At 43.1% G+C, this 7,765-nt stretch overlaps 1 long non-coding RNA gene across 1 annotated transcript in view; it reads left to right on the forward strand.

The window, feature by feature from the left end:
- The window catches only part of LOC103464260 (uncharacterized), a 25,428-nt gene that overhangs the window by 14,960 nt on the left and 2,703 nt on the right, over positions 1 to 7,765 (forward strand). Inside the window, exon 3 of the long non-coding RNA XR_533625.2 lies at positions 6,277 to 6,423. This is a non-coding gene — a long non-coding RNA (uncharacterized LOC103464260). The remainder of the gene's footprint in view (positions 1 to 6,276; positions 6,424 to 7,765) is intronic.

The raw sequence follows: 7,765 nt of genomic DNA on the forward strand, positions 1-7,765 counted from the left end.
GTGTGCGTGTGTGTGTGTGTGTGTGTGTGTGTGTGTGTGTGTGTGTGTGTATTAGCCCTGCACGGCAGCAGCTGCAGGACGGATAATGAGCCAGCGGAGCCGGCTGGCCCTCCTCCAGATAAACTGCTGGCTTTAGTGACACTTTGCAGGTTTCCTGTTTCTTCCTGCTGGTTTTTTCTGAGATCACAGCTCAGAAAATCTAAATTACAAAATTCTGGGATTATTCTCAAAGTTTTCTCATTATAAAGAGACATAAAAGTTGTTGGAATTAGATTTATATCTCATTGAAACTAAAATATGTTCTGGTTTAAAGTGGAAAGGTGTTAACAGTAAAACAGCAGAAAATCAGGATGTTAAAGAGTAAAAGAAACAAGTTGATGGAAAAGAGTCACAGCGAAAACATTTAAAACTCAATCTGTCAGATTAGCGTAATTTCATAACTTGTAAGAAGAAAATATCTACAATGAGATAAAATGTCTTGTTTTCACAAAAACTTCCTTGTCTTTTGTCTTTTAAATTTTATGTAAATTCTGTCTTTCAAACATAAACGTGTCACTAGATAACATGAATTATTCAGTGATGTCTGCAGCTTATTATTTAATTAATGACATTAACTGACACATATTGATTAGTTTCTACCTGGAGGTTGATATATTAGTGATGAACTAATAAAATCTTGTTTTAACCAGTTTTATTTCTCATTATGATGAAGAAGTTTCTCGTTATAAAACATGTCGTATTTTATTTCTCTCTAGAACGATTGTGTTGTTGTCCAATCAGATCATGAGGATGAGATTTTCTCTGGTTTTGTTCCACTTTAATAAGTGATGTCATGTTCTGGTGACCAGAGGATCAAACCTGAACCTGCAGGGAAATCTGGGCTGTGAGGACTTCAGCAGGGTAGCTGACCGAGCAGCTTTGTTATTTCTGTGTGCGTGTGTGTGTGTGTGTGTGTGTGTGTGTGTGTGTGTGTGTGTGTGTGTGTGCTCTTTAGCACGTCCTTCACTGCTTGTTAATTCATAACGAGTGTTTGGCTGCAGAAAGCCCGTTTCTGCTCCATCATCTCAGCGGGGTTATCATGCTCGCTCCTCTTCTTCACACATGGCTGCTGCGCCTGGGGAGCGGCTGCTCAGCGCTCTCCGCCTCTGAGCGCCGCGCCTGCTTCGCATTCAGGCGGCGGCTCCTGGGAGCGTCCCGCTGCAGCTCGGCTCTCCGTGTTGTTCGTGGCCCCGTCGAGGATAACGGCTCCTAAAGCCAACTCTCTTCTTGACTTTCACTCACAGAACAAATTAACTGTCAGCGCTTCCCTCACTTTACATCCTGCAGGGCTGGAATAAACGAATCGGAGGCGTGACAGGCTCTCCAGGTTTACCGTGTTAAAAAATCATGCTGAAGGCCAAGTTCAGCAGATACTTTATAACAGAATAAACAGTAAGACTGGAGCTGGTAAAACACAAGGACCTGTTGACGCTCAGCGGGTCACAGACGTCTTTAAGGATGAAACAGTCGGACAGAAGAACCTCACGGTTCTGATGAACAGAAATAAATACCAGATGGAACTGATGTGTCTTCTCAACTGTCCATATTTGGTTTTTTTTTTATGCTTTAATTCTTATGCCTTAAAACTTTCACTGATTTTGTCACTGATAGCTGGATTTCATGAATATCTTGAAGATTTTTGGTCTTTTGATTCTCAGAAGGTCTGATGAAAAGATGTTGGACATTAAGAAGTCTCAAACACAGCAGGGGGTTGGATAGCTGTAGGGTGTTTTCCCACTGATGGACCCGGTTCCACTGGACCCAGAACATCTGCTCCACCTCCAGCTGCTCTGGTTCTGAGTCAAACCAACCTGTTCCCCTCCTGATGGTCCAGTCGACCGGGTTCCACTGGACCCAGAACATCTGCTCCACCTCCAGCTGCTCTGGTTCTGAGTCAAACCAACCTGTTCCCCTCCTGATGGTCCAGTCGACCGGGTTCCACTGGACCCAGAACATCTGCTCCACCTCCAGCTGCTCTGAGTCAAACCAACCTGTTCCCCTCCTGATGGTCCAGTCGACCGGGTTCCACTGGACCCAGAACATCTGCTCCACCTCCAGCTGCTCKGAGTCAAACCAGCCTGTTCCCCTCCTGGCCTGTGGGGGCGCTGCACCAAGAACCACTGAAGACACTGAGAGCAACTTCCTTCTTCACCAGATGGAAACAAGATGGAGGATTTTAGCGGTTGGAGGATTTCTCTTTAGGCTAAAGACCAGGAGCCATTTCTGCTGCTAGCGCTAGGCTAACATGTTAGCTTTGGTTGGATTTACCCAGAATGCCCTGCGCTGTAGTCCACTAATAGAAAAAATATGAGATTTTGCTTGTAGGTTATTAAAAGAGCTTGTTCGCCCTCATCCTCCTCTGCTGCTGAGAGCAACACAGATTATTTTGAAGTGAAAATATAAAAACACTAATGTTACATTAAAATGAAAGTTTATTTGATCAGATGTATCAGGCGGTCCATCTCTGGAGGTGATTATTGTTGGTGTGGAACCGTTTCAGGTGTGTTTAAACTTGGCATCTGACGCGTTTGAGTCCAAATCCAGAATCTATTTTAAATCTCCACTGAACAAGAGGCGGCTGCTGATTGGCTGGCAGGTCCGTGTGATGACAGAGGCGCCATCTGTTCTGATCAACTTCCCCCTACGTTTCCCTCTGATTACCACGTTGACGAGACGCTTCAACTTTCAAGCTGCTTTACAGCAAAGTTGCATCATGAAGGTTTTTATCGCTGCGATCAGATTTTCATGATGCAATGAGAAGACAGGGGAGCAGAGGGAGGAGCGCTGCAGCGGCAGCCTGCTGCTGCTGCACAGCTTCATAACTGTTTTCACACAAAGGAAAGACACACCTGAGCTCTGACCTTTGACCTGTGCAGCCACTGCATCAGGGTTTCATCAGAGGAAATCAGGAACGATGCGTCTTCAGGCTATAAGCCTGCTACCCAAACCTGAGGACGATCTGAGCTGTGGAGTTCAAAGGTCAATTCAGTTTAAAAACAAAAATACTTTAACAATACCGGAAAAAATATATTTTGTTCTGACATGAAGTCATTTTCTCCAAACAGTCCTAGTTTCCTCCAGTCTGCTGTCCAGACGAACAACGAGGTGTTTCTATTCCTCCACGTTCTGAATTGTGTGACCTTTGACCCTGGTTCTCCTGAAATCTCCAATCATGACTGATCCTAAAGCTCAGCTTCTTGTCCATCTGTAATCCGCCCGACGACTGCCGAGTCATCAGAGTATTTCTGTGGATGACAGAAGTTGAATTGAGGGCAGAGCACCCCCTGCTGTGCCGCCTGGCTGGAATGAAGGAATTTGTGATGAGAAACGTAAACACTCGGCACTTTGCATCGGCTTTCAGGACTCTGGGCCTCATTTGCTCTCGTTCCTGTTCAGACAGACTAAATGTTTTCTGCACAAATTGGACGGGTGAGTTGGTGTCAGAGGCTTTAAGGCTTTGTGTCTCCAGAGTTTTGGAAATGTTCACTTCAGCTTCTTTAAAAGCAAAGTTTGGAAATCTGGTTTCTAATCAGAAACAGGAAATATAAAATCCTGGGTGTTGGAAAAGAGCTGGACCATCAGCTCCAGTAAACAGGATTTCACTGGGCGAAAATGTTCTGGGCGTCCATGTTGGGACGGTTCTCAGCCGGAACAGCAGCAGGCGTCTCCGTAACCTGCAGAGCGATGGACATCGCCACTTCCTGTCTGTCTGAGCCAGACAGGAAGTCTGGCTCAGCTGCTTCATACCTGAGAGGATCAGCAGAAAGGCAAAGAAGCGGACGAGTCTTTTACTTCTCAGATCTTTTCTTCCTGTGAACGTAACGAAGCCGAAAACAATTAAATTCATCCAGCAGCTTCCCGCCAGGCTTCCGTACTCCTTCACTCCGCATCAGGGCCGTGCAGAGGCCACTAAGGGGCTCAACAACAAAAAGGCCCATCCAACCGCATTTTAGGACAGAATATTAAAGCCTCTCAGCTTTCAGAGTTTAATAAACAATGATAAATTACAAAAATGTGACATATACAATTAAAGCTAAGGAACATCTCCATATAGAGCATAACTCTATGCCTATGCAAGATATTTTATTAGTCATTTCTTTCTGGAGGTCTATTTTGTTATAGGAAAGTTTTACAATATTCAAACCTGCAATTTAGCAAGATATGTAAATCAGAGCTGGACCACCAGACATATTTAGTCTTTACATAATTACACTATTAAAAATATAAACAAGGGCTCAATGCAACCTTTTAGTGACTGTAATCTATAAAACAAAGATCTGCCTGTTTGCTGCAGTGGAGATGAAGACGGTCAGGACAGCAGAGCTGCAGCAAACTTTAACTGGAACTGCAAAAAAAAACAAAAATTTAATTGTTAATGTCACCATGAGAAAAGCTACTGAGTTCTGCTTTAAAAAAAACTTGTTTTAAAATTAAAATCACACATTTGTGACTCATAAAGTGAATTTTTTTTCTTTTTTGCAAAACAAACTTATTTTGCTTGTCATGAATCTTTTCTTGTTGTTCTAAGTTTTTGTTTGTGACTCAAAGTTTTGCTTGTGATTCTCACATGACGTCGTGAGCAGAGACTAAAACCACAACAACAGATTTATGATGTGTGCAAATAAATGTTTATGTTTGGTAAAAATTAGTTAATTAAAAAAAAAGTATTTTAAACAAAACTTTTTTTTTTAAAGGAATCATTCCAAAAGTTTTGATTACAATTTTATTTTACTTAAATGAACTTAGTTTGTTGTTCATTGAATAATTGGGAAACAAATTTAACTTCATACTCTGTGAACCAGATGCTAAACTTAAAGTCTGGGTTGAGTTTTTTCCTTCATTAATGATAAACTTTTATTACATTCATTATATCCATCATGGTAATTCAGGGTGAGTTATTGTTAATTCTAAATTAATATCCTTGTTGGACTTTTATTTAAGTGTTATTCTCCTTCAAGATACATTTACCTAACGCCAGAATAAATGAAATGTACATTATGCAGCAAAGGAAGTTAGAAGATCTGACATTTATCCATTATGGAGATGATCGGTTTTGGACGGGCGATGTGTCCTTATTGCATAATAAATACTAAAGAATAACTGCTATCATTAACGATACAGGGAAGAAGCTGTTAGTTATCTAGCTTTGCTAGCAAAGTTGTTAGCTAGCAGTTAGCTAATAGCACAACAACAACAGCCTAATGTCTGTATGATAAAATAGTGAATGGATAGATAAGAACAGTTTCTCCTCACCTGGCTGTCTCCTCCCCTCAGTAGTTCTTCAGAGAAAGGCAGACGCAGAGGCCTGTCAGTGTCWGTTGTATTTCATTACCTCTCTGCTTAAACCGCGACTCCGAGCTGAAGCAGAAACGATACTTCAACGTTTTCCGTCATCTGACAAGCAGCAAGTCTCCACTTTATTCACCAAAAACGATTTTATTTCACCAAAAACTGTTCTGTAATCTGGAACTTTCGCTACGTTGAGCTCCAGTTAGCCGCCTCATCTCACTGCGCGAGAGGCAACTGGGTCACGGGCAAAAGGTCAAAGGTAACAAGGTGACCGGTTTATTATGTTAAAGAAAAAAGCAAAGAATTTTAGCACGTTTTTATGTGTCAGAAGAGGGCTTAGGAAATAATACCAAAAAAAAGACATTTGACCAAAACGGCACTTTGGGGCAAGGAGCAACAAGGGCAGGTGCTGAAGCCCCCCCAGCCCCCCCCTCTCTGCACGTGCCTGCCCCGCAAAGCGTCTCTCCAACATTCAGGGTCTGGAATCTGAGTTTTGGTTTTTGCACCAGAAGAAAATCTATTGTTGAATCTTGGAGGAGCTGGAAACAGTCAGAGATGTGAAAATGTTCCCACTGGAGGAGGAATTAGCTGCAGAGTGAAAGATTGAGGACAAACTGTCAGAATCGCAGCTAACCTGGTTTCTTTTGAAGTTCCTCCATGAAGCTGTCCGTCCCGTCCTGTGGAGGACACGTCTTCTGTCCCCGCCTGATTCCGGTCATTCAGAAAGTCCCGCTGCCTGCTTTCTGCTAATAAAACATTTTACACTCCACCGAACAGCCGGTTAATAACTTGTCTCTTCATTTCTGGGATGAGAACAAAAACCTCCCAGTTGCGCTCATTAATGTGCAACAACGTGAAAAATCCAAAGTGTGACAGCGAGCCTCTCTGCGATGGACTCTGACAGGGCCAAGAAATGATTTCTGATTTATTCTTTTTCTTTCTCTCCAGTTTCCTCTGATCAGAGCAGAAACTGGACCGACGTATCGACTGTTTAGTCTCACTGCTGTCTGAGGAAAGTGTCTCTGTCCCTCGTCCAGCGGCATGAAGAGGGAAACGAAACACCTTGACTTTCACTTTTCCTTGCGAAACTTCAAGGTAATACAATCATTTCCTGAGATTATTCTCTAACTTTACTGCATGTTGGGTGGTAGCAGCTAGGCTAGCTAGCCAAACGTTAATGAGCGTTAAGAGCTTCGCTGCTGTTTCGCACCTGGCTCCTTCCTGCTGTGTCGTGTTTTCTGTCTCTGCGTTGCAGCTTGGAGCCGTTTGGAGAAGCTGGTGGTCGATCCAGAGCAGCTTTGCTCTCCAGACATGATATCTGGATGTCATGGCAGACAGGTTGCATGCATGAAATAAGAACCTTAAAGCTCTGCTGCAGTCTGGTTCTGATCCAGCAGCGCAGCTTGAGAGTACCAGAGATGTCTTCCTATTTGTAATCAGGAGTGTGTGTGGAGTGTGTGTGGAGTGTGTGTGTGGCCCAGCTGGCATTTGGAGCGACGCTCCATGAAGGCGTTTCATTTAAATCCTGTAAACTCAGTAATGAGCTGCTGAGCTGAAGCACCGTCTGACCTCTGCTGGAAAAACACTCATTTTCCTCCACTAACTTTCTGATCCAGATTGTTGCTGCTTCATTAGAATAATCACCTATAATCTTAGCTAATTCTGATAATGACATGGATCATTTTTCCTATTATTCTGCATTGTTGTGCTTTTATATTTGTGCCTTCTGTGTGAAACACCTTGTGATTAGAAAGGTAGGCGACTAAAAGGGATTAATGTTATATTATTATCTAAATGTCAGACATGAGAGCATCATTACGCTCTATTCAACGTCCTCTAAAGATTTCTGTCTGTAACTCAGGAACTGATGGGACTTAATCTGGACTGGAGCAGCTCTCAGCCAATAATAACACGATTCTTCAAATCATTCAGCTAAATCAGATACTTCCAGTTTAGCAGACTGGAGAGGAAAATCCGTCCTGTTGAAGCTCATCGAACAAACAGAGTTTATTTTAATGAAAAGCTCGACTTGCATTCTGCTGTTCGTAATGGAGGCTTCATGTGGAAGACGGTAAAAAATAATCTTCATCTTGGTGACAGAAATCCTCCTCAGAGCGAGGAAGGGAGCTCCGGGACTCAGCCGTCCATCAAACGCTTATCAGTCCAGGAGACGATGGTTCTGACACGGAGCCGGCTCAAAATGTTCCAGATTCCACGATGAGATACGGGAGAACACAGAGAGGAGAGGAAATGATGGGAAATTACGGAAAGGGGAGAGAAAAAGTCCAGTTTCTGTCATTTAAAAATTTCTGACAGGAAGTGACAGAACACAGTGTTTCCCTTTCCATCCACAAAACCTTTATGATTCCTGCAGGCTGTGCTTCGCACAAGTTCCTCTGGATGAGCTGCAGGTTCCTCTGGATGAGCTGCAGGTTCC

This window comes from Poecilia reticulata, linkage group LG5 (genome assembly GCF_000633615.1).
Source record: "Poecilia reticulata strain Guanapo linkage group LG5, Guppy_female_1.0+MT, whole genome shotgun sequence".
NCBI lineage: Eukaryota > Metazoa > Chordata > Actinopteri > Cyprinodontiformes > Poeciliidae > Poecilia > Poecilia reticulata.